The 27,831-nt window shown below is 41.4% G+C and overlaps 1 long non-coding RNA gene across 1 annotated transcript in view; it reads left to right on the forward strand.

Annotated features, from left to right (window-relative positions):
* LOC131821613 (uncharacterized) overlaps positions 1 to 24,362 on the forward strand; it is an 86,282-nt gene extending 61,920 nt beyond the window's left edge. Inside the window, exons 2-3 of the long non-coding RNA XR_009349951.1 lie at positions 1,598 to 1,666; positions 24,032 to 24,362. This is a non-coding gene — a long non-coding RNA (uncharacterized LOC131821613). The remainder of the gene's footprint in view (positions 1 to 1,597; positions 1,667 to 24,031) is intronic.
* The last annotated feature ends 3,469 nt before the right edge of the window (positions 24,363 to 27,831 follow it).

Genomic DNA, 27,831 nt, shown 5'->3' on the forward strand with positions numbered 1-27,831 from the left:
CCATTTGAATCTGACTTGCCTACACTTTAGCGGGGCCCCCAAGCTCTAATATTGTCACACCTGTGACCATAACAACCAGGAACATAGCCCATTACTTAGCTGTCAAATGGGAGAAGTTAGTTTCTTCTTCCCTCTTCCCCAGGCAAATTTATGTTAAGGAAGAACATCCAGGGAATCAACAAATTAGCTCATCCTTTATCATGCAAACAATGGTCTTGTCTTACAGAAAATGTATCTTTGTAGGATATTAAAATGTACAGATAGGAGCAATCATTTAATTTGGAGGCAAATCGGAAGATTCATGTTTTTGTATGAACTTGCTTCGAGTTTTAAATTAAACTTCACAAATGGTATCAAGAAAAAAATTAGCTTTTGTAGCATATTCATCTACAATCTCTTTAAATTCAAATAAACTTAGAAAAGAATGCTGAAAACCGTGGCTTAAGAACTCATTGGCCAAAATGCTAAACTTAGCATTATCAAATGAGCCAGCAATTACAATTCTTGGTATATACCCAAGAAAAAATGAAGACATATGTCCACGCAAAAAATTGTACACAAATGTTCATAGCACCACTATTCACAATAGCCAAAAAGTAGTAACAACCCAAACGCTCATCAACTAATGAATGAACGAAATGTGGTATATCCATACAATGGGCTATTATTCATTCGTTAAAAGGAATAAAGTGCTGATACAACAGGGATGAACCTTGATTATGCTAAATGAAAGAAGCTAGACACAAAAGGTCACATGTCATATGATTCCCTTTATCTGAAATACGCAGAGTAGGTGAATCTATAGGGTCAAAAAGTAGATTAGTGTTTGCCAGGGGCTGTTGGGAGAGGAGGTAGGGAAGTTACTGCTTAATAGGGTTTTTAATTGAAATGATACAAATGTTCTATAATTAGATAGTGGTGATGAATGTACAACTCAGTGAATATACCCCAAACCCAACTGTACTCTTTGATGGCAAACTATATTGTATGTATATAGTGTGAACTGTATTCTATCTCAATAAAGCTGTGAGTAAACCCCATTGGCACATTTCATGTTTACAACTGACCGTCTTGGAATTTAGAATGTTTGTTTTGTTCCCGAACAGCTCCCTTCTCTACCACAGCTGCTAACCGTGTATGATAACATAACTAATCCAGCAGATGAAGACAGAAAGGCTGATCATTGTCATTACGTGTGTAAGCTATAAAAACAATCCCTTTGCCTTCTGCTCAAAGCACTTTCAGAATTAGTTCTTCATGATTTGTCTTTAGTTAAGTTAATTAATTTCCTGCATATTTCTGAGTGTTAGCTCACCCCAAGCACCTTCCTGCCCAGTTTGTAATTATGCCTAGATCTGCTGCCACAGTCTACCATTACTTCAACAGCCAAGTATTAATGCCACTTTTTTTCCCTTTAGTAGTTGAAGAATTTCAAATTGCTACTAATTACCACTGTAACCATTCCCTAAATGGGTATAAATAAAAGGCATGCACTTTAATATTAAATGAGAAACAGGGAGATTGAGTTATCTGGCTCAGGTAAGCACTTACCATTCCCAAACTGGGGCTCAAAAAATCTTTTCTCTCCCAAAGCTAGGTTTCAGAAAGATCTACCTGATCACCATAGGCTGGAGAACGTCGGAATACAGTAAATGAAGATGAAAAGGTACATCTGTGACTCTTAGCTTTAAATGTCAAGCAACGTCATTGTCATCAAAAAATGTATTCTCCCTTTTGATGAAAAGAATACCTGTTGGTGTTATGTAGGATATGACTTAACAGTTTGCAAATCATTTATCAACTGCTAAATCATAAAAAAAAAAAGTACATTAAGACAGGAAGGGAAAGAAGCGAAAGCTACTTTAAAAGCTAGGCTGCCAGTTTAAAGGGATCACATTTTCATACTTGTAGCTGTCCAACAGCCATGCCCTATGTTCCGTGTTAGATAATTAAGAGCAAAATCCTAACTTCAGTTAAGCCCTTTTCTAAGAAAGGGGCAGATTATACATTATTTCATACATTAGCCTGAACTAGAACAGCTGCCTAAAAGCTCTGTTATCTCCAGATAGAATCCACTAAGAAAGAGACTTTCTTTACGGATTCAGAGGTAAAGGCATGTTTTTAGCAGAGGGAAGAGCAGCTCACTCCTTAACTCCCTGAGTCAGGACTTGTCAGCCTACCACCATTATGCTACGACATTCACAGGCTAACATAGTCATGTGCCAAAAAGGAGAGACTTCACAGTCTGGAGCTCATACCTGAGAACACCTTCAGGATCTGGGTAGAAACTCAGATAGGTCCCAAGGATCTTAATAATGACAATTTCTTTTAGGAACTCTCAAAGTCAGGTCTTTTAAAAGATGCTTTGGGGGTGCCGGGGTGGCTCAGTGGGTTAAAGCCTCTGCTTTCATCTCAGGTCATGATCTGGGGGTCCTGGGATCGAGCCCTGCATCAGGCTCTTTGTCAGCCGGGAGCCTGCTTCCTCCTCTCTCTCTCTGCCTGCCTCTCTGCCTACTATGATCTCTGTCAAATAAATAAATAGAATCTTTTTTAAAAAATGCTTTGAACAAGGAGGTAGGAGAGTGTAAAGAAAGGGATTTTTGTGAGTGAGTAATCCTCTGGTGTGTAGAGAGCAAGGTCTTTCTTTTGTTCCCCAAAGATTTTATTTTTAAGTAATCTCTGCACCCAGCATGGGTCTTGAACTCACAACCCTGAGACCAAGAGTCATATGCTCTACTGACTCAGGTGGCCTGGTGCTCCACATCCAGGTTCTTAAAATAAGGATGAGCAGAATAAACTAGAGAGATTAATGCTTCCTTTTTGTAACTGGGTCTGTCTCTTCCACTGGACTATGGGCTCCTTGAGATCAATCTATTTCCATTTGATCAATTGCTAAGTTCCTCAGTATATACCACATCATAGGTGCTCTTTAGAATCTTCTGACCCTTAATGTGTCAGCAAAAAAGAAGCTTGAGAAGGGCTAGGAGTCCGTGTACCCGTGCTGTGAGTGCCCTTGAGTAGTTCCCTTGCATCCCAAGGGGAAGTAGGGGAGCGAGTCACACATCAGTGGTTTCCAGCCCTGACTGAACACCTAAAATCACCAGAAGAAGCTTTAAAAAATGCAAATGCCCGGGCCTCATCCCCAGAAAATCTCATTTAATTGATCTGAGGTGGAACTGGCCATAGCTGCTTGTTATTAGTCTCCTGGGTGTTTCTAGGGTGTGCCAGGGAGAATTTGATCCACTGGTGATTGTGAGTCACATATGCTAGTCTGCTACAGAGTCATCTTTTTGTTTAATATATGGCTTTCTCAGTCCTACTGCAAGAAATCCTGAATCAGTGGGTTTGGCAAGATGCTTTGGCAAAGAATCTGTGTTTGTAACAAGAACATGATTCTTATGCAGTGGGTCCAAAGACCACACCTCCAGAAATAGTACCACAGAGCCACTGAAGGACCTGGGTTAACTTTAAGAATAGAAACCAAGTAAACAGCATGGGGTCCATTCTTAAAACAAAGTGGAGCTCTTTCTGTCCACCAGTCATCAAATACAAAAGTATTCATTTCTCTGGTGAGTGATGCTATAGTACCAAATTTTCACCTGCTTGAGTATTTCTTAGCTCAGGACCCATCTGAAATGCAAGCCAAAAACTACTAGTTGCTCTTTCTGCAACACCATTGGTCTTATTAAGGCAATTGTCTCAAATATTTTTGATCCAATGATATTAGAGGAAACACAGTTGTTGCCTTTGTGCCTGGCAGCCTTGCAAAAAAGTACAAGAGTACAGTATTCCCATTTTGAGAAATAGACAGTTTGAGGCAGAAACTGACCCTAAGGCAGGGCTATATTAGATTAGGAAAAATCAAAGCCTTTGATTTGATTTGTGTCAAAAGCACTTTAACATCTGTGACCTAATGTTTCCTTACTAATCCCCTTATGAAGAAAGGTGGGGCAGGTGTCATTCTCTTTCACTTTGAAGCCTCAGGTTCCAGCTTGAACAATCATTCTTTTGGGCTAAGCTTTGTCCTCTCCATGGGTCCTTTCATGTGATGATACTGTAGCAATAGGTTACATTGCATTGAATTTTCTTTCTTTCTTTCTTTTTTTTTTTTTTTTAAAGATTCTCCTACTTATTTTAGAGAAAATACAAGAAGGGGTGGCAGAGGGAGAGGGAGAGAGAATCCCAAGGAGCCAAATGCAGGACTTGATCCCACAACCGTGAGACCGTGACCTGAGCCGATACCAAGAATTGGATGCCCAACTGACTGAGCCATCCAGGTGCCCTGGATTGGATATTTTTAACAGGTGGCCTCTTGTTTGCTAGAGGAGAAAACAGGCAGGGAAAGGGTGTTGAGAACCAAGTAAAAGAGGACCATTACTCAAAGGGACAAGAGCCTCAAAAGAAGTAATTATGGAAGAAGGATGTTCTAGATCAGCTTTTTTTATTTCTCAAGTCACCTGGAACAGGCTTTGGTACCCAAGGGCAGATGAGGCGATTCTGGGACTTTGCCATGTTTGTTAGAGCTATGTTCAGGGGCACATTCCTCATTTATATAAAAATATTGAGATTCGAGAGAAAATAAATTGCTTTAGAATTAAGATACTATCCACCTACTGTCTTCTCCTTTAAAAATGTTGACCTTTGGGGAATTTGAAGTTTTTTAACACTAAATTGAATTATGCCCTTAACATAGGGAAGAGGCTCTCTTATTTTCCTCTTTGGAAAAGGAAATCTGTGCTCTATCATCCCCCCCTTTTTAATTTGAAGATTTATCTTTGCTTTCCAAACTTTCTTCTTTTTATCGCTGTGATTTGTATATTCTTTGAAAGAAAAAAAAAAAAAGAGGATGGTCAGGATCCAACCTTAGTAATGTGAGATGGAGTTCAGCAGAACCAAACAGAAAAATCTAGACTCTGAGTCTAGAGCTCAAGTAGTTTCTAGACTCTGGAAAAGTCTAAATGTGTGTGCCCCACTGTGGAATCTGCTTTATGGGGGATGTTTACATGGAAATATGAGTTCACATGGCTAGGTCAAAGCAAGCTACTGGGCAATATGTACTCTTCACGGAGGTCAAGGTAAGGCTCAAGGGCCAAGAGTTCCATACAGTGTAACTGGGAGCTCAAGGTCAGAAAAGAAGGATCTTTCTAGATGAAAGGGTGTTCCAGGCAGGCAAATGCTTTACTGTAACCAACAGAGATAAGGTTACCAAGCTGTTCAGCAATAGGTGGGTATGCGTCCACATCAGCTGCCTGTGGATATCAACAACTGGCACCTTAAACCTGAGACACAAAATGGCATAAACATAACACAGAACTTGTGAGGAGCTGGGACACAAGGGAAGGAATGGAAACCCCTGATTCAAGATTCCTCCAAAGGACAGCTGAAGGCCTGAGGTCTTGGTCCCAGCTCTGCCATAAGCTCACAGCATGGGACTTAGGCAATTCACTCATATTTATCAAATGAAGGGCTCAAGCTAGATCATTTCTCTTTTTAAAGAGTTACGTATTTATTAAGAGAGACAGACAGGATCTCAAGCAGACTCCCTGGTGTGTGGGGAGCCCAATTCAGGGCTCAGTCTCACAACCCTGAGATCATGACCTGAGCTGAAACCAAGAGTCGGACGCTCAACCAACTGAGCCCCCCAGGCACCCCAAGCTAGATCAGTTTTTTTGTTTTTGTTTTTGTTTTTAAATCACAAGTAGATGGAGAGGCAGGCAGAGAGAGAGGGAAGCAGGCTCCCTGCTGAGCAGAGAGCCCGATGCGGGACTCGATCCCAGGACTCTGAGATCATGACCTGAGCCGAAGGCAACGGCTTAACCCACTGAGCCACCCAGGCGCCCCGCTAGATCAGTTTTAAACCATGATATGGCGCTAGTATATTTCAATGCTCTCTCATTTTTTTGTCACTCAGAGTATGGAAGTTGTTCATGACACTAAACGACACGTGTCCCGTGCCAAACTGTCATCTAATGTGTGGGTGCTGGGGAAACGGCTGAAACTTATCTAGAGTGCAATTTCTCAAAATGTAATTGGCTTACAATTACAAAATGTAATTGGCTTACAAGTCTTTTTTATTTTTTTTCCTTTTTTTTTGCCTTTAATTTTTTTAATTTATTTTCAGCATAACAGTATTCATTATTTTTGCACCACACCCAGTGCTCCATGCAATCCATGCCCTCTATAATACCCGCCACCTGGTACCCCGACCTCCCACCCCCCCCCCGCCCCTTCAAAACCCTTACTTAGATTGTTTTTCAGAGTCCATAGTCTCTCATGGTTCACCTCCCCTTCCAATTTCCCCCAACTCCCTTCTCCTCTCTAACTTATAAAAGGCAGATCCAGATTCAGTAGGTCTGGGGTGGAGCCTGAGGTTCTGAATTTCCCACAAGCTGTCAGGTGGTGTTGATACTGCTTGTCCATGGACCACACTATGTGTATCAAGTGCATAGAGGATCATACCAGCTCTGAAACTCTAAGATCCTTAGGTCTAATTCTTCACTATCTTGTCCCTCTCTCTCCCCACTCTACATCAGTATTGGCCCCAGATACCAGGCTTTGATGTGTCTGCTGCTGGGGCCAAGCAGATAAAATGAGGGACTAGGAGGACGATTGCCCCAGTCTGACCCCATATGGCAGTCCAGTTGATGGAGGGCTTTATATAATGTGCGCCAATAGTCCTGACTTGGTTTTATGAACCCACTAGCTCTTAAGTTTGGTAGTGTTCCTTGCTACATCAAATTGGTGGACAGTGTTGCCAGTGACATCCACTCTAGAGGAATTTATGGGGTGGGGGAAACCATTTTCATAAGAGAAGCAGGGCCTTAAAGGAAGAGAAAGAAACACTACTGGGGAGAAAGGGTGGTGAATCCATTTTGGAAATTTTTCCAAGACTTGTGGCATGAAAATATCCATCTCACTTTACCTTTATGGTTTCATAAGAAACCACATTCTGTCTTGGACAGTGAGTTCTCCTTGTTCAACACTGTATACCCAGAGCCTACCACAGCACATGGCACAGAGTGGGTATTCAGTGAGTATGTGTTGAATGTACTACAGAATGAATGAACCAAGCAGTCAGAGCTACAGTTTGCTTAAAGGAAACTTACAGGGAATTCAGCAGGAGGAGCAACAGACCAGTGAGCGGCAGACAGCAGGAAAGCACACACTGATTTGTTGTTCTGTAATACGTAACAGGACGCACCTGCCCAGACAAGGGAGCTCTAGCTGGGTCACTAGCAAAGCTGATACAAAACCCCAGCTAATTAAAAAGGCTTTGCAAGTGGAATTGTCTTCTGGAACAAGGAGTGCCTGGCCTCCTGAGGAATTTAATGTCTACATGTGTTGAGAATATACAATGGACATTCTCTGCATTATCTTATAATCCTAAGGCCAGCAAAGGAAACAAGATGTATCCAAAGTCACCCACCATTCTGCTTTTTATCATGTCAAAACAAAAAATTAATTTAATGAATGGCCAGATGGCCAAGGAATCCAGGTATGATTTTTCTATGGGTTTATTAATGAGAATAATATTTAAGATTTTCAGCCTAATTTTCTCTGGTTTCTTATTACTTGGTCCTACCTATCTCTGAATTTCTAACCAAGTATTATTAGCACCAATGTCCATGCTAGAATTTTCAGAATGAGGTACTCAGGCAATTTACACCAAGCGTTGCAAACTCTAGGGTCTTTCCATTTTGAAAGAGGAACTAATTAAACCAGTGGCATGGAAAGAAGAGAAGGAGTGAGGACGGAGTGGAAGGGGACAGGAGGGAGTTCTCACAAATTGTACCTGTAAGTCATGTGGGTAGTGGGTAAGCCACCACACTTCTCTGCCTTGCCTGTTTACTAGGAGCCCTCTAGCCCCACGATGCAGATTTGCCATCAGGAGAGGAAACCAACAAGTCACAGCCGACCCAACACAAATCCAAATATTCTATAGTTGTTTTGGGAATTAGCCTCAGAAAATCTCTCCAGTCGAAATGCTAAGAGAGAGGCGAGCTTACGGAGGGATGCTTCTGTGGCCTTCTGGGTGCACTGTGTGACCTGGCCCTCAAGTCAGACACACCAAAATTCAGAAAGACCAGAGGAGCTGGCAAGTGTTTTTGCGAGCTTTTCATTGAGAGATCAGTGTGCTCTCCTGTGACCAAAGACCGTACTGCAGCCCCATGGGAGAAGCCCCAGAGCTGTGGGTCTTCCTGCTAAAACCTCACCATAATTACGGGGTGGCTCTTTTGTTGTCGAGGGCAGAGGCTAAAGGGGAGGCTATTTAGAAGGGCTTCAGAGGAAAATCTAAATTCTGCTCCCAGCATTACTAATCTTCCCTTTTGAAAATTAGCAACTCTTTAGTAAAACCCTTGATAGAGCTCCATTAGGGTTTATGTGTGACAAAGAGTAGCTACTAATGGCCCTTAATGATGAGTAAGTGGATTGCTCAGAATATTACTTACTTAATGAAAAGTAATGGCTGTCTCACTGCAGCGAGGAGAGAGATGCTAAGTGGCCTCTTCACATGTATATTCCTTTTAGTGCTAGCCTTTGTCAGAGCATACACACTTGAGATACTTTAAACAAAAAGGACTCATCTTCACCTGGTAACAACCACTACAGAACGCACCCAGAAATTGCTTTCAGCCCATTTTCCAAATGCTCCGTGGTGCTTCCAACCAATTCTCAACCTCTTTGTGGTTCTAAAGGTTGGAGACCATTGATCTAATGGAAATGGACCAGAGAGTAAGGAAGTCTGAGATTCCCCACCCCACCCCCTGCCTCTGAATCCAATTTCTGCTAATAGCAGCATGATGTCAATGATGACATCTGTATCCTCATCCAGAAAATGAGAGGCTTGGGCTCAAGGGCCTTAGAGCTAGTCCTTGCAAATTTGGTGTCTCATGTTCCCGAGCTTCTGTGCAGTTTGTAAATGGCAAGGTGAGATAACTGAAGCACACACTTGAAACCTGAAAGCGATTGGCTAATTGAAGGCAAAAAACACTTGAGAGGCTTGCCGGCTCCCGCACTGATTCAGCAGGCCAGTGTGAGGGAGTAGCATCCTGGCACTCTTCTTGCCAGAAAAGGATTAGCGAGCTGCTACCCCCTCCATTATCTTACTGGATGATTCATGTCTTCATAGCATAGCTCTAGCCAGTTTGGTGATATATGTGCAAACACATTTATCAAAGTATAATACGAAGACGGCTGAAATGGCTTCAAAGTCCAACAATAGGGAAATTATTAAGCAAATTATAATATATCAGCTCAGTAGAAGAGTAGGCAGCCATTGAAAATGATGGACAAGAAATTGTGTAGCAACAGGAAGGAATATTTATAAAACATCAGAAACTTTCAAAGGGAGAACATGGCATTGTGGATTTGCCATGATCATCACCACAAATTATAGAAGTATATAGATAAAGTTTCAAAGGGAATGAGGGGAAATGAAAATAATTTTATTTAGTGGGTAGAGGTTGAAAACATTTTATTTTAAAATGTCCTTTACTGTGGTTATTACATTATTTTAACACTTTTTAAAAAATGAAATAATAAGTAGATCTTATCTTAAAAACAGATTGCAAACCTGAGGTTCATTTGTCAGTCAATGCTGGGCACACCAAAATATTTTTCGTAGTTGTTGTAGGGAGTCTCCAACAATTTCAAAATATCCTACTGAAGTTAACCAAAACATAGCCCAAACACTATGAATTTTCAGCTGAAAAAGTTGTATAAAACTACATTGTTGCAATAAAATGGAAAGGAGACATTTTTACTTCTCTTGAATGCTGGTGGCACTTAAGAAAAAGCAGGTTTAATTAAAGGAAGATGAGAAAGGTAGACAGGTGCTTCTGTTGACATTCTGAAGGGTCTTGGGACAGTTTCAAGGATGTTAGCAGCTTGAAGCTCTGGTTCTTTATATAATTTCATATCATAATTTATAAATTTCTTTGATTCAAGCACATCACCATCATTACTCATGCATTTTAGACCTGATGAGGGTCTTTTCTTCTTCTTCTTTTTTTTTTTTTGACACACAAAAGAGATGAGTATAGAGGGAGATGAAAGAAAGAAAGTTTCCTGAGATAAACTCAGAGTTGAGAAAGAAAGAAGCAACTAAAAGGTGGCTGAAGCAGATGCACCCAAAAATTCAAGAAAGAGACTGAAATGAAATTACATAGGTAAAGACAAGGCAAAGTTTATTTCTGGTGATCTGGCAGAACAGAATAACTATCTTGAGTGATCCCCCTGCCTTAAAAAGCACACATACGTGTACTAAACTAAAAGTGTTAAGTTAAATATTCTAAACATCTTAAAAGCATCAAGGAGATGGAAAAAGTGTTAGTTGGTACCAGCCCCAAATGTGAATGAAGGTTGGAACACAGAAGGAGTGGAGAGAGCATCCTTTGTAATTCTGAACTAAGATTATTTACTGAACTTGGAGAATCTCAATGTGACTTTTCATGGCCTCCTGAGGTGTGGGTGACAGAAGATTAAGCTCAGAGCCATCCAAGGATCCAAGGTGGGGAATCCAATACTACGTATACAATTACAATGCCCTGTAGAGTGAAAAGAACAGGACAGAACTAAAAATATATATACAGCAAATATCTCTTGCTCACTCTATATCAGAAGAAGAAAAAAAAATGTAGTTAATGTTAGGAGGTCTAGCGATTGTCCACGAGAGTAAGAAAATGATCGAGACATTTTTGGTGGGTTAAGCCTGCACATATCCACTTCAAAACTAACCATTAAAAGCATCAATTAGAGCCCATCACTTCTAAATTAGTAGAAGAGAAAACAGAATGATAAAATATATTAAATTCATCTAAAATAATGGAGAAAGAAAGCGCACAGGTGTATAATAAAGAAACAGAATATCTGAGACCACCAGAAAGCACAAAACAATGTGGTCAATAGAAAACCAAAAACATCATTAATTATATCAAATATAAGTGGTTTAAAAGCTCTAGCTAATAAGAAAGATATTCAGGTTAGATTAGTAAAATGATCAACTAAATGTTGTTTATATGATCCACATCAGAAAAATAGAGACAGGAAAGTTGAAAGTAAAATATGGAAAATTCTGCCACAAACATGCTAAAACAAAGAAATATGGTGTAGCTTGCTTAATATCTGTGAAAATAGACTTTGAGACAAAGTATCTTTTTTTGTGATTTGTTGTAATTTATTTATTTTTTATTTTTTATTTTTTTATTTTTTATTTTTTATAAACATATATTTTTATCCCCAGGGGTACAGGTCTGTGAATCACCAGGTTTACACACTTCACAGCACTCACCAAAGCACATACCCTCCCCAATTTCCATAATCCCACCCCCTTCTCCCAAACCCCCTCCCTCCAGCAAACCTCAAAAGACACAGGGTATCAGAATGGATAAAAAAACAAAACCCATCTATATGTTGCCTCCAAGAAACTCATTTTAAGCCCGAAGACACCTCCAGATTTAAAGTGAGGGGGTGGAAAAGAATTTACCATGCTAATGGACATAAGAAGAAAGCAGGGTTGAGACAAAGTATTTTTAAAGATGGAGAAGGTGACTTTGAAATGACAATAAGCCTAATTTACCAGAATGAAATAACAGTTGTAGATTTGGATCTCCTCATGTCTCAAAAATATACATGTCCTGTAAAAAGAAATAGAAAGAAATCCACAATAGTGTAAGATTTTTAAACATATCTCTCTCAGTAAGACATAGAACAAGCAGAACAAAAGACAAAGGAACATAAAAGATTTAAATAATATACATAACAAATCATTCCAAGAGATGGGTAGAGATTGTAATACCCCCAAAACTGCAAAATACACATTTCTCTCAAGCATAAAACATTTATATAAAATTATATCTTTGACACATTTTCAATCTTCAAAACTACAATTCTCTTTATCTCATGGCAAAACAAGCTAGAAATCAATAACCAAAAGATCACTGGAAAATATATTTGTATAAGAAGAAACATGTTAAGTGGCTAAAATAGTAAGTTATAATGGAAATGAGAAATTAATTTGAACTGAAGGATAATGAAAGCCACAATGAGACTCTGCTACATATGCGTGAGGTTGGCAAGAAGGGAATAGTCTGACAATACCAAATGCTGGTGAGTCCTAGAACAGGGGGAACTCTCCTAGACTGCTGATGGAAATGTAAATCCGTACATAAGCATAAAAACAAAACAGTCACCTACTTGGACACAGTCTGGGTTCCAGTGATTCCACTCCTGGGAATACACCGTGGAGAATCTGTGGATCTCATATGTTCCAGGAGATGAGCACAGGAATGTTCTTAGCACTGTGGTCTATAATAGCTCAAAACTGGAAGTAAGCCCAAATGTTGTTCATGATGATGTCGACAATGATGCTTCTGATAATAATAATGAGGATGAAGACATTGTGAAATATTTTTGAAATGGAACGTTGCAGAGCCAGGAAAGGGAACAAGGCCCCTGTACATGCAGCAACATGGATCAGTCTCACAAATAGAAAGAGGGAACCATGCCATTCATAAATGCATACTGTATCATTCCATTTACATAAAGTTTTTTTTTAAAGCAGGCACATTAAACTTTAGAGATGCATACCCAAGGAGTACCACTAGAAACATAAGCAAGGGAATAATTAGCACAAAGTCAGCATAGTGGCTCCCTCTGTGAAGAAGGAATGTGATTAAAGCAGAGGGAGCTTCTCAAACATCGGCACTGTTCTGGCATTCGCTTAGGAGAACCAAATCTACAACTGTCATTTAATTCTTCTGAATTAAGCTTATTGTCATTACAAGGTGATCCTCTCTATCTTTAGAAATACTTTGTGCCTCAAAGTCTATTTTAACAGACCGTTATTATTATTAAAATAGACTCAAAGTCTATTTTAACAGACTATTTTAAGCTGGCTACAGCGTATTTCTTTGTTTTAGCACGTCCGTGGCATATCTTTCCATATCTTACTTTCAACATTACTGTCTCCATCTTTCTGATGTGGCTCCTAATAAAGAACAGTTAGTTGACTGCTTTGCTAATCTAATCTGCACATCTTTCTTATTAGCTAGAGCTTTTAGCCACTTACATTTGATATAATTAATGATCTTTTTGGATTTCATATCTACTATATTGTTTTGTGCTTTCTGATGGTCTCAACTCTTCCTTTTTAAAAAAAAATACCTGTTTTTGTGTTTCTTTCTCTATTATTTTAGATAGACTTAATATATTTTATCATTCCATTTTAACTGGGGTGAAAGTTGCATTGGTGTTCTCTAGGATATTATTCTTTAAAATATGCTTGTTTCACATGAAATTCTGCAAGTGTGATATACTTCATAAAAATTAAATATAAACAAATATATTACTTTTTAAAAGCATCAAGAAGAGGTCAGTTCCTCTTTAAGATCCCTTTTCACTCATCCATCAAGGACTCTCTGAACAAATATGGAGTTCTGACTACATGTCAGGTGTTGTTCTAGAGAAAACACTGGAGATACAACAATAAAGAAGATGAGATCCCTGTCTGAAACCTTTGTGTTGCAAATGGAAGAAAAATCCACCTCAAACCAGCCACATAGCTGAAATGTGTAGAGACAGATTTAGTATCCAATAGGGCTTGAGGTAGCAATTCAACAATGTCACCCAGGTTCTTTCTGCCCCTCTGTTCTATCCTTTGTAGTATGCATTGTATCTTCGGATGTCCCCCTCCTGGCCATAAATGGCCTCATGACTTCACTTTCCCAGAAGAATAAATCTCCTGAGGTTTACCATAAGTGGATGAGTTGAAGCCTGGGTTATATTCCCATTTCTGAAACAATCATAACTTCAGGAGGGGGACCAAAGTATGCTGCTGGGCTTGGTGTAGGTAACAGGGTTCAACATCTTAAGTCCAGACACATGGCTGAAAATCATATTTGTGCTATTCCCTGAACCATGACTCAGAAGCTGTTGCCAGCAGAATGGAAGTTAGAAAGGCCAATGAGGAGAGAAGCAAGAAGGTGGAGGAGTAGGAGACCCAAACTTCATCTGGTCCCAGGAATTCAGCTAGATAATTATCAAACCATTCTGAACACCCACAAACTCAGCAGGAGAACAAAGAGAATAGCAGCAATTCTCTGAACAGAAAAGTGGCCACTTTCTAGAAGTTATGACATGTGGAGAAGTGAATCCAAGGCAATACACTGAAAGATGGACCACACGGGGAAGGAGCCTCCGTCAGCTGGCTCCCAGCAAGTGATGGAGAAGCAGAGCATGAAATCAGAACTTCTAGAAGTCTGTTCCATGGAGGGACATCGCTCTAGTGCCTAAGTGGAGGGTGGAACCCTCGCTAGGACAGTGCGGTCTCAGGAACCTCAGGGTCACAGAAAGACTGGGGGTGCCTGAGTGCAGCAGAGCTTCCAGGTATTGGAGTGGAGAAGCCAGCTGGAGAGATGGAGCCGAGGAGTGGGCTCTCAGCTCATGGATGCCATTAACCAGGATCCGAGGTACAGCCAGGCCACTGGTCATCAAGGCAAGTAGCATATCTGGGGAGAACCACCCACTTCACTCCACCAGGAGGAGCAGTGCAGGAGTGTACTGCAGGAATCTGCTGGGTTTGGAGACTCCAAATGGGGCCATGTGCCAGATAGAAACACTCAGTCACAGGCTGGTGAGCATGGAGTGTGGCCGGAGACCAGGGAGATGGGAGGGATTGACTGCTTTTCTCTAGGGTGCACTGAGGAGTGGAGCACTGAGCTTTCCACTCCTCTGGGCTGGAGATTCATTCCCATCCTCCAAAGCTGTACAGAAAGCATTTAGGGAACAAAAGTTCCTAAGATTGAAACCGAGCAGATTACTTAGCCTGGCCCCTGACAAGGGCAGTGCAATTCTGCCTCGGGCAAAGACATTTGAGAATCACTGCAGCAGGCACCTCCCCCAGAAGAAGAGCAAGAACATCCAGCCAAGACCAAGATTACCTATCAATGAGAACTGCAAAACTCCAGCACTAAGGGAATACAGCACATAGAATTCATGGCTTTTTTACCACAATTCTTTAGTCTTTCAAAGTTAAATTTTTTAAATTTTCTTTTTTTCTTTATCTATTTTTTTGAGGTTTCTTCTTTCCCATTTTAACCTACATCTTATCAATACCTTTTAAAAGATCTTTTTAAATTTTCATCTTTATAGTCATATTCCTTCCCTTCATCATATTTACCCTTATTTTTGTATATACAAAAGTTTTTCTTTCTTTTAAAAGTTTGGAAGGCAGTTTCTTCTAACATACCAAAATAAACCCAAAATCAAGTGAGTGGCTGTGTTTTATTCACCAGCCTGATCATATTTTTTTTCCTTTCTTTTCCCCCTAATTTCAGGTCTCTTCTGATTTGTTTACTGTATATTTTTCTAGGGTCATTGTTACCCTTTCAGCATTTTGTTCTCTCATTCATCTATTCTTTTCTGGACACAATGACAAAGTGGAAAAACTTGCCTCAAAAAAAAAAAAAAAAAAAAAAAGAACAAAAGGCAGTACCAACAGCTAGGGAACTAGTCAATACAGACATTAGTAAGATGTCAGAACTAGAGTTCAGAATGACAATTATAAAATACTAGCTGAGCTTAAAAAAAGCCCAGATGATACTAGAGAATCCCTTTCTGGAGAAATAAAAGAACTAAAATCTAACCAAGCTGAAATTTGAAAAGCTATTAATGAGGTACAACAAAAAATGGAGGCTGTTACTGCTAGGATAAATGAGGCAGAAGAGAGAATTAGTGACATAGAAGAGCAAATGATGGAGAATAAATAAGCTGAGAAAAACAGAAATAAACTATTACTGGACCACGAGAGGAAAATTAGAGAGATAAGAGATGCCATAAGATGAAACGATATTAGAATAATTGGGATCCCAGAAGAAGAAGAAAGGGTGGGGGGGGCAGAAGGTATATTGCACCAAATTATAGTAGAGAACTTCCATAATTTGGGAAAGGAAACAGGCATCAAAATCCAGGTGGCACAGAGAATCCTCCTCAAAATCAATAAAAATAGGTCAACACCCCATCATCTAATAGTAAAACTTACCAGTCTCAGAGACAGAGAAAATCCTGAAAGCAGCTCAGGACAAGAGGTCTATAACCTACAATGGTAGAAATATTAGATTGGTAGCAGACCTATCCACAGAGGCCTGGCAGGCCAGAAAGGACTGGCGTGATATATTCAGAGCACTACATGAGAAAAATATGTAGCCAAGAATACTACATCCAGTTAGGCTGTCATTGAAAATAGAAGGAGAAATAAAAACCTTCCAAGACAAACAAAAACTAAAAGAATTTGCAAACACCAAACCAGCCCTACAGTAAATATTAAAAGGGATCCTCTAAGCAAGAGAGCCTAAAACAACATAGACCAGAAAGGAACAGAGTCAATATACAGTAACAGTCACCTTACAGACAATACAATGGCACTAAATTCCTATCTTTCAATAATTTCCCTGAATGTAAATGGGCTAAATGTCCCAGTCAAAAGATACAGAGTATCAGAATGGATTAAAAAAAAAAAAAAAAAACAAGACCCATCAATATACTGTCTGCAAGAGACTCATTTTAGAACCCAAGACACCTCCAGATTTAAAGTGAGGTGGTGGAAAACCATTCATCATGCTAATGGACATCAAAAGAAAGCTGAGGTGGCAATCCTTATATCAGACAAATTGGATTTTAAACCAAAGACTATAATAAGATATGAGGAAAGACACTATATCACACTTAAAGTGTCTGTCCAACAAGAAGATCTAACAATTTTAAATATCTATGCCCCTAACAAGGGAGCAGCCAATTATATAAACCAATTAATAACAAAATCAAAGAAACACATTGACAGTAATACAATAATAGTAGGGGGCTTTAACACCCCCCTCACTGCAATGGAGAGATCATCTGAACAGAATATCAACAAGGAAATAAAGGTCTTAAATGACACACTGGACCAGATGGACATCACAGATATATTCAGAACATTCCACCCCAAAGCAATAGAATACACATTCTTCTCTAGTGGAAATGGAACATTCTCCAGAATACATCACATCCCGGGTCACAAATCAGGTCTCAACCCATACCAAAAGATTTGGATCACTACCTGCAGATTTTCAGACCACAGTGGTTTGAAACTGGAACTCAATCACAAGAGGAAATTTGGAAAGAACTCAAATACATGGAAGCTAAAGAGCATCCTACTAAAGACTGAATGGGTCAACCAGGAAATTAAAGAAGAATTTTTAAAATTCATGGAAACAAATGAAAATGAAAACACAACTGTTCAAAATCTTTGGGATATAGCAAAGGTGGTCCTGAGAGGAAAGTATATAGCAATACAAGCCTTTCTCAAAAAAACAAGAAAGGTTTCAAATACACAACCTAACCCTACACCTAAAGGACTTGGAGAAAGGACAGCAAATAAAGCCTAAACCCATCAGGAGAAGAGAAATAAAGATCAGAGCCGATCAACAAAACTAGGAGGTGGTTCTTCGAAAGAATTAATAAGATTGATAAACCATTGGCCAGGCTTATCAAAAAGAAAAGAGAAAGGACTCAAGTTAATAAAATCATGAAAGTAAGAGGAGAGATCACAACCAACACCAAAGAAATACAAACAATTTTAAGAACATATTATGAGCAACTATACACCAGAAAATTTGACAATCTGGAAGAAATGGATGCATTCCTAGAGATGTATAAATGATCAAAACTGAACCAGGAAGAAATAGAAAACCTGAACATACCCATAACCGTAAGGAAATTGAAGCAGTAATAAAAAAATCTCCCAGCAAATAAGAGCCCAGGGCCAGATGGCTTCCCAGGGAAATTCTACCAAACATTTAAAGAAGCATTAATACCTATTCTCCTGAAACTGTTTCAAAAAAAAAAATAAAGGGAAGGAAAACTTCCAAACTCATTTTATGAGGCCAACATTACCTTGATCCCAAAACCAGACAAAGACCCCATCAAGAAGGAGAATTACAGACCAATATCCCTGATGAACATGAATGTAAAAATTCTCACCAAAATACTAGCCAATAGGATCCAACAGTATATTAAAAGGCTTATTCACTACAACCAAATGGGATTTATCCTTGGACTGCAAGTTTGGTTTAACATCCACAAATCAATCAATGTGATACAATATATTAATAAATGAAAGAATAAGAACCATATGATACTCTCAATAGATGAAAAAAAGCATTTCACAAAGTACAGCATCCTTTGTTGATCAAAACTCTTCACAGTGTAGGCATAGAGGGTACACACCTCAATATCATAAAAGACATCTATGAAAAACCCACAGCAAATGTCCTTCTCAATGGGGGAAAAACTGAGAACTTTTCCCTTAAGGTCAGGAACAGAACAGGGCTGTCCACTATCACTACTGCTATTCAACATAGTACTAGAAGTCCTAGCCTCAGCAATCAGACAACAAAAGGAAATAAAAGGCATCTGAATTGACAAATAAGTCAAATTCTTACTCTTTTGAAGATGATATGATACTTTATGTGGAAAACGCAAAAAACTCCACTCCAAAACTGCTAGAACTCACACAGGAATTCAGTAAAGTGTCAGGATATAAAATCAATGCACAGAAATCAGTTGTATTTCTATACACCAACAACAAGAAAGAAGAAAGAGAAATTAAGGGGTCAAACCCATTTACACTTGCACCCAAAACCAGAAGATACCTACAAATAAATCTAACCAAAGAGGCAAAAAATCTGTACTCAGAAAAGTATAAAGTACTCATGAAAGAAATTGAGGAAAACACAAAGATATGGGAAAACTTCCATGCTCATGGATTGGAAGAACAAATATTGTGAAAATGTCTATGCTATCTAGAGCAGGCTACACATTTAATGAAATCCCTATCAAAATACCACAAACTTTTTTCAAAGAAATGGAACAAATAATCCAAAACTTTGAATCGAACCAGAAAAGACCCTGAATAGCCAGAGGAATGTTGAAAAAGAAAACCAAAGCTGGTAGCATCACAATTACAGACTTCAAGCTCTATTACAAAGCTGTCATCATCAAGATAGTATGGTACTGGCACAAAAGCAGACACACAGATCAAAGGAACAGAACAGAGAACCCAGAAATGGACCCTCAACTTTATGGTCAACTAATCTTCAACAAAGCAGGAAAGAATGTCCAATAGAAAATAGATAGTCTCTTCAACAAATGGTGTTGGGAAAATTGGACAGCCACATGCAGAAGAACAAAACTGGACCATTTCCTTATACCACACACAAAAATAGACTCAAAATGGATGAAAGATCACAATATGAGACATGAATCCACCAAAATCCTTGAGGAGAATACAGGCAGCAACCTCTGACTTCAGCCACAGCAACTTCTTCCTAGAAACATTGCCAAAGGCAAGAGAAGCAAGGGCAAAAATGAACTATTGGGACTTCATCAAGATCAAAAGCTTTTGCACAGCAAAGGAAACAGTCAACAAAACCAAAAGACAACTGACAGAATGGACGAAGATATTTGCAAATGATATATCGCTAAGGGGTTAATATCTAAAATCTATAAAGAGCTTATCAAACCCAACACCCAAAGAACAAATAATCCAATCAAGAAATGGGCAGAGGACATGAACAGACATTTCTGCAAAGACATCCAGATGGCCAACAGACACATGAAAAAATGTTCAACATCACTCGGCATCAGGGAAATCCAAATCAAAACCATAGTGAGATACCACCTCACACCAATCAGAATGGCTAAAATTAACATGTCAGGAAACGACAGGTGTTAGCAAGGATGCGGAAAAAGGGGAACCCTTCTACACTGTTGGTGGGAATGCAAGTTAGTGCAGCCACTCTTGAAAACAGTGTGGAGGTTGCTCAAAAATTTGAAAATAGAGTTACCCTATGACCCAGCAATCACACTATTGGGTATTTACCCCAAGGATACAAATATGGTAATCCGAAGGGGCACCTGTACCCCAATGTTTATAGCAGCAATGTCCACAATAGCCAAACTATGGAAAGAGTGTAGATGTCCATCAACAGATGAATGGATAAAGATGTCACACACACACACACACACACACACACACACACACACACACACACACGGAGTATTATGCAGCCATAAAAAGCCCCCAAACCTTGCCATTTGCAATGACATGGATGGAACTAGAGGGTATTATGCTAAGCAAAATATGTCAGTCAGAGAAAGACAAATATCAGGATGCCTGTGGCTCAGTGGGTTAAGCCTCTGCCTTTGGCTCAGTTTATGATCTCAGGGTCCTGAGATCAAGCCCCGCATTGGGCTCGCTGCTCAGCGGGGAGTCTGCTTCCCCCCACCTCTCTCTTTGCCTGTCTCTCTGCCTACTTGTGATCTCTCTGTGTCAAATAAATAAAATCTTTAAAAGAAAAGAAAGAAAGCCAAATATCATATGATCTCAATGATATGAGGAATTTGAGAAATAAGACAGTTCCTAGGGGAAGGGAGAGAAAAATGAAACAAAATGAAACCAGAGAGGGAGAGAAACCCTAAGAGATTCTAAAACTCAGGAAACAAAGTGAGGGTCGCTGGAGGGGAGGGGCGTGGGAGGATGGGGGGGCCGGGGGATGGGCACTGGGGAGGGCATGTGCTATGGTGTGTGCTGTGAAGTGTGTAAGACTGCTGAATCATACACCTGTACCCTTGAAACAAATAATACAGTATATGTTAGAAAGAAGGAAAGAAAGAAAGAGGAAAAGAAAGGAAAGGAAAGGAGAGGAGGCCACTGAAATCACTCTTCACAGTGCCTTGACCATGGAGCACACATTCTTGGGAGGGGTGGGGAATCAGAGAAGTAAGTACACAAATAAACAAGATGGAAAGAGTGATAAATGCTATGACAGGAATAGAATAGAATGTGGTCTCCAAGAAAACAGAGATTTGTATCTGCTTTGCTCATTGCACTACCCCACCCGCCCAGTCTGGGGCCTTGCACACATCAGCCCAAAGTAAAAATTGGTCAAGTTGAATCGAACTGAATCATAAGCAGGGTACAATGATAATCATTGCTCCGTATTACACCCTTGCTCCTCCCAGCTATCCGCTCTCTTTGGGTTCCTTGCTGTTCTTCCCAGTGGAGCCCTTCCCCTCTCCCCCTGCATGTCCAGGTCCTAAACATCTTTCCACACTTAGCTGAAATTCCATCTTCTTCAGGAGTCCTCCGTGACACACCTGCTGCTCTTACCTGTCCCCTGACCAACCCCGATTCCAGCATGGCTGGTATCAGTGATGTGCATTTTAGCCCTAGGTTTTCTCATGCTTGGTCATTTGCCAAATGTTCTTTCATAACATTGGCTGAAATGATTTCATCTTTACATGCTTTTAAATCCCAAACAGGGAAAGATTTACCTGTAGATAGGCATGGGTTTTTGTTGGTTTGTTTCCCCTTGCTTAGCCATTTACTCGTTGTATATGGACTTAGGTAAATGGTTCGCTTCTCTGAGAGTCAGTTTTCTCATCTGTAACTCAGGGGTAGTGCCTCCCTCGGGAGGCTGTTCTGAACACCCAGGTTATGTATGCTGCTACCGCGTGGTAGGTCCTTGATAAACAGGAGGAAGGAGGAGGAGGTGGGGGGAGGAGGAAAGCTGCAGGCTTGGCCCCTCTTGCTGGTTTGTCACACTGGTGTGGGGAGCCAGCGCTAGCCCACTTTGCCTTCAGGGTTAGCAGGACGGAACTCGCGGAGGCATGCCCAGCTCAGTAACCCCACTGCTGGAATAAAAACGCCTGGAAAGAAGGGAATAGCAGGGGCGGAGGGTGCCCGGACATGCCATCAGTTACAGCCACAGCCATGGAGCACAAGCACCTAGCATCAGCGTGAACTGCTGAGGAGGTGCTCCGTAATTTTTGAACTGACTCTAACGATGGTCTGCCTGCCTGGGTGTGGCCTGAGCTGCCACCCCGGGGGCAGAGGTGCGGCTGTTATGCTAATTTTTGTGCATCCCATGGGTCAGGAAAGAACAGATACTTCAGCTGCCATGGGAAGAATGGGAGCGATGAAGTCTGTCACGCGTGAGGTGGTATTAACAAAACAAATGAGGACCCTGTCTCTGGATCAAATCACTCTGGTGTTTTGGGGGAGGGGGTGGAAAAAGCCCTGCCTAAGTAATTTCTGTTTACTTGTTTTGAGCTTATAGCCCATGACTGCTCGATTAGATGATTCATGAGCACGGGGTCCCCAAATGTAAAGAGCGAAATGGACAGGCTTTCCTCTAATTTCAGCCTCTCCACCAGCAGGCTTGTTGGGCTTGGAGTACACCTGCTGCCTTCTCAGCTATAAACTTTCCAAGCCCTCAGTCAAGTCCACCCCATCCCACTCTGCTTCCCGCCCCAGACGATGTCTGGGGCTAGGGGAGGTCACTGCAGAGCAATCAGGTGGAGTGAGCTCATGCCCGAGGTCCTGACCTGCATCTACCCTGGCTGGGAGAGCTTTCCCGAACATGTTTCAGGTATGGTCATCCTAGTACTTAAGAGCATAGATTGTGAAATGAGATTGACCCGATTTTATGTTTTCCCATTTAGGAGTTATATGGCTTTCAGCAAACACTTAACTTCTATGGTAGAAAAAAAATGGACCTACCTTATTATAAAGGAGTTATGAGAACCAAATAAGGGAACACATGCCTGGTGTCTGGCATGGGTGCTTGGTACCAATTAAGTATCAATAAATGTTAGTTTCTATTATAATTATTGGCAGGGGCAGTGGTGACATGGGAAGCAATGGTTTTGACCAAAGAGCTGGAGAGATTGATGTTATCATCCAAGTAGGTCTGTGGCTCCTCCATCAGGCTGGCTTTCAAGGAGAACTGGCTAGCTTCATGGACCACAAGTGTGCCAGGACACCTGCAATTTAAAAGAGCAAATTTTACTGCAAAGCCGTAGTTGTCAGCATGGGAGAAGTAGACTTGGTTCCTGCCAGCCCCAGGAGGTTAGCTGAACCACAAGGCTCTGACCAGTTATAGGCGGATCAGCACCCAGTGTAGTTCAAGTCTGGCACGGGTCAGCAGCCTGGTCTGACGGCTCAGTGGTGACTTTCAGGGAGATTACTCACAAGTGAAGTAGGCCTCTGACCCCAGCCCTCCCCTGCTCCCCTGTTAATCAGTTTGTTAGTGGGTCCTGCAAGAAACAGATACCAAGATGAGATTCAATGTGTCAGGATTGCGTTAGAGGAAACACCTGTAAGAGAAAATGGGGGAGTGGGGGGTGGGCGAAGGGAGCTGGAGAGGCTGGGGGCAGCTTCGGGTGGCAACGTGAACCTGAGCCCACTGAGTGAAGGAAGGAGGACAAAGGGTCCCAGAGCACTGCCGCCGGAGCCCTGGGCCAATTCCATTGTCTGTGGCTGGAGGTCAGCGATGCGCATGATCATGGCTGCCACAGTCAATGACAGGAGTAATATGTCAAAGGGAAAATGATCAGATTTGCAGTTGGAATATGAGTGTAGGAATGCACTCATTTCTTGGGCTGCCTCTCTCTCTCTTCTTTCTCGTCATGACCATTTGTGGTTGTATGATAAGAATATTCTGACAAGTTATAAGAAACTACATTGTGGAGGAATACGCAATAACATCAAGGTGTATTTTTCATTTAAGAAAAACAGGTTACTAAATCTGCATTTATAACATGAGTTCCGTTTTGTTCAAAGAACATACATGCTTCGGAAAAAAATATAAAAAGAGATAAGCATAAGAATATTAACAGTGGGGGCGCCTGGGTGGCTCAGTGGGTTAAGCCTCTGCCTTCGGCTCTGGTCATGATCTCAGGGTCCTGGGATCGAGCCCCGCATCGGGCTCTCTGCTCAGCAGGGAGCCTGCTTCCTCCGCTCTCTCTCTCTCTCTGCCTGCCTCTCTGCCTAGTTGTGATCTCTATCTATAAAAAAAAGAATATTAACAGTGGTCATATTTATATATATGCATATATATATGTGTGTGTGTATGTGTGTGTGTGTGTGTATATATATATATTTTTTTTTTAACTTCTTTTTTTTGTCTCTGTGCTTCCTGTTTTTCCACAGTGCTCCGGGACACAACTTTCACTGGCTTGGCCTCTTCATAAAGCATGAAACAACAAAGTGGTTTCTCTCACTATCTGTCGCCATTTTCAACGACATTCTTGGTTTTTGGACTCCTTACCTGCTGGGACCACTGAGGACCCCTGTCACCTAGTCTCGGTCCCAGTGCCCTCCTAGCATCCAAACCTCTCATCTGACTTAACTCGAAGCTACTGTGGGATTATTCCCCATTGGAATGATTAGCAGGAATAATATTATTAATGTTTGCCCCCACTTCCTCTGTTTCCTAGAAATAATGGCTAATGTGTATTAAGTGCTTATTGTATGCCAGGTACTCTAAGAAATATTTTAAATGGATTGACTGAATTCATTTTCTTGATAACACTATGAGGTCGGCACTATTATTATACATAGTTTGCAGAGGAGGGCATGAGGCAACAGAGGTGAGTCAGGTGGACTAACATAGGCGGTCAGTGAGGCTATTTGCCTACCTTTGCTGACATTTCTTGGTCCTGCCTCCAAAAGGCTAAGCCCTGTCACTGGCCCACCTGCAAGTGTGAAAGATGTATACATACAATTTTTCTCCAGGCAGGGCACCACCTAAAGCATCCAGCTGGGACTTGGGACAACTCATTAAATCCTCTGCATCTCAGTTTCCCCACCTGCAAAGAGGACTCATATACCTTTAAAGAGTTCTTAAGATGATTGATTAGAATAAGGTATGGGAGATACCTGAGGCTGGTGTCCGGTAGAGGGAGAGCAATCGCAGAGTGAGGTAAGGAAGCAGGAATATTCAGGTTCAGTTCATGGAAAAGAGGGGATTCTAATATGAGCACTTTGAAACATTCATTTTCAGAACCTGAAAAAAAAAAAAGAAAGATTGTGTTCACAGTGAGTTTGCAGAGTGGTGGCCCCCTGAGTTCAGGCCTTTGAGAATTTAGTGGAGGAACCATAGGACTAACCCTTTGACAGGAAAGGTAGGGTCACTCTGGTCAGCCCAGAGTGCAAAGGAGCTTCGACAAAGGGTGGGGGGAACTAGGAGACAGGACCTAGGAAAACGCTGTGGAAGGAGTTACATTTACACTAACCGAGAAAGGGGGTTAGGGTATGTCATGTGGAGGGAACGGCATGCACAATGGCCCAGAGGCAAAAAGACCATCATTGTCATTGTCATCATCATACCTAACTTTTGAGGGTCTGCTGGGTTGGAAGCATACAGTAGTTGCTTTCTATGTGTTATCTGAAATCCGCACACAAGCACATAAAGGAGACATCATTATGCACATTTTCAAGATGAGCAAACGGAGCTTTTAGAGGTTCAACAGTTGGGCGAGGGGTCAAGTTGAACCCGGAGAGCCCAGGCATGCTGACTCCGAAGCCCAGGCTCATTCTGCTACCCCAAGGCTCTCCTTTGAGACCCCAAAAAGCCAAGTCCAAGTTTGGGGAACCATGGACTAGTCAGTGTGGCAGAGACGTGTCAGGGGAGTCAGAGAAACAAGGCTGGAGGAAGAAGCAGGACCCAAGTTCCACCAGGCTCTGAAGGCCCACCTCAGACATTCCCTAGGAGTGGGGGAAACTCCATGGGGATTCAATGGGGGAAGGGAGGATCTCCAAAGTACTTATGGTGTTGGGGGTGGGCAACGAGATCCATTCTGTGGTATAGAAAGGTCGCTTTGGCAGAATTGGGGACATCGAATGAGAAGATGGATTTTGGAGGTAGGGACGCCCTGGACAAAGCTATTGCAGCAGCTCATTGTTGAAGTCTGAGAAAGGGGGGGTATGGGCACTGATGTACCTGCTGCTTTGCTGAATGAGTTTACTAGAAAAGTTTCAGAAGTCTAAGTCACTTGTCTCCAGAATCTTCCCCAAGTCTCTCCTGCTTCCCTTCTCCTTTCTTCTATTTTTTGTCCCCATTCCTCAGGGTGATTCTAGATCCCAAACAGGAGGCTGTCTAGGAAGCAGGTCATAAAGGAAGAGAAAGCTATTATTCATGTTGGGAGGCTGGCCCCTACAATGCTGTGGCAGGAAGGAAGAAATCTGTTTACAAGACAGTGGGGATGGGAGAGTGGTGGCCACCAGCAGCAATTCTGCTGGTGCCGCCCATGAGGCCATGAGGCCTGTCTAGCTGGGGGATGGGGAGCACCTCTTGGCCCGCCTGGCTCTCCTACTCAGATGCTTGCCCAGTGAGGAGGAAGCCATGGGTAACACAGGGATCCAGTTCACTGTAACAGGAAGGATGTACGTTTTGGTTGGTTACCTGCCAGCCCTTTGATTCCACATTAGCTACTTGAATGCACCAAAGGGCACAGATACGATGAGAAGGGAAAGCTCACCACATGAATGTTAATAACTCCGGTCGTTTCCTTGTTTCCGGGCCTGGACTTGCACCCTCGCATGCAAGAAGCGCCATGTTGGCATGACTGCTTGGGCTCAAACGCCATGGCAGCACTTAACAAGCTGTGTGACCCCAGGCTTGGTTATCCTGCATCTGAGTTTCCCCACCTGTAAAGTGGGGATCATGATCACAGGGTCGTGATAGAGATGAAACAACTGAATATCCGTAAAGGACTTAGGATAGTGCTTGGTTATTTTTACTTGGTCAGTGAGGCGCAGGGACCAGATGTTCTCAAGTGTTTCTAGAGCCACCTTCCCTCTAACCTGAGCCTCTCCCTGACCATGGCTAGGTCCTCACCATGATGCCACCCAAACCCTCTTAACGTAACTGAAGGGAGAAGGCCTTCCTTCCTTTCAGCCTATCCCCACCCGCCCATCGGTTAGTTTGTTCTCAACTCCTATGCAGAACTTCCTCCACCTACCCCTACCCTAAAATTTTCTTATAACTATTCACTATAATCATTTTTGGTATGCATTCTGACATATCTATAATTTTGTCACGAATATAATTCTTGCCTTCTCTACTCCACTGTTAGGTCTCTGAGGGCAGAACGGTTTTCTATTTCTTAGATCCCCACAGTAAGCCCATGAAAAGAACCCAATGTCAGAAGAGGAAAGCTGCTCTCAGAACCATTCTCAATTCCAGTCAACTCTGTGTGTTGGCAGAGCTGGCGGTGGTCTACATGGAGGAACCAGCCATGACCAAGAAGTCTTCCTTGCACAAAGTATTTCCCTCACCAGGGCCAGGCACTCACCATCAGTGATCCGTGTCTGTGTCTTAGGCTTTCCCCTTTCCATAATCCTTCAAAACATATAAATACTCATGGGATCATGGGATCCTTAAAGATGGGAAGGGCAGCAGGATTCAGGATGGGAGTACAAGGAATGGTGGTGGAAAAACACGTGAAACTGGGAAGCCAAGTGCCCCTGTTTCAATTCCTGGCTCTCTTTGTAATTCCCATGGAGAACTCTGGTGAACCACAACTTCTCTGTGTTCTTGTCTATACACAGAAATACTGTAATATATAGTTTTCAACAAACCTTTGGGCTTTAACCTTCTATAATTCTACAGAATCAAGTAGTGGAAATTCAGGTACACATTCAGGCAACCATGCGAATATTTCTTGCGTGAAACCCATTGCTCATGCAAGGATATTGTTGACTGGAGAAACCAGCTTGGAAAGCCACTGTGACGGCATTTATCAAAAACTTTAAAGAGGTTCACATTCTTTGATCCAGTCATTTCATTTATGTGAAATCATTCAAAGTACAGCAAAGCCTTATGAACAAACTTTAAATGTGGTGATACTTAGAATAATAAAAACAGAAACAGCTTAAATGCTGCATCATATGGAAAAGACTAAGTAAACTATACATTCCATTCATTTGGGTTGATTGATTGATTGGGT

The sequence above is a fragment of the Mustela lutreola genome, chromosome X, assembly GCF_030435805.1.
Source record: "Mustela lutreola isolate mMusLut2 chromosome X, mMusLut2.pri, whole genome shotgun sequence".
NCBI classification, from domain to species: Eukaryota; Metazoa; Chordata; class Mammalia; order Carnivora; family Mustelidae; genus Mustela; species Mustela lutreola.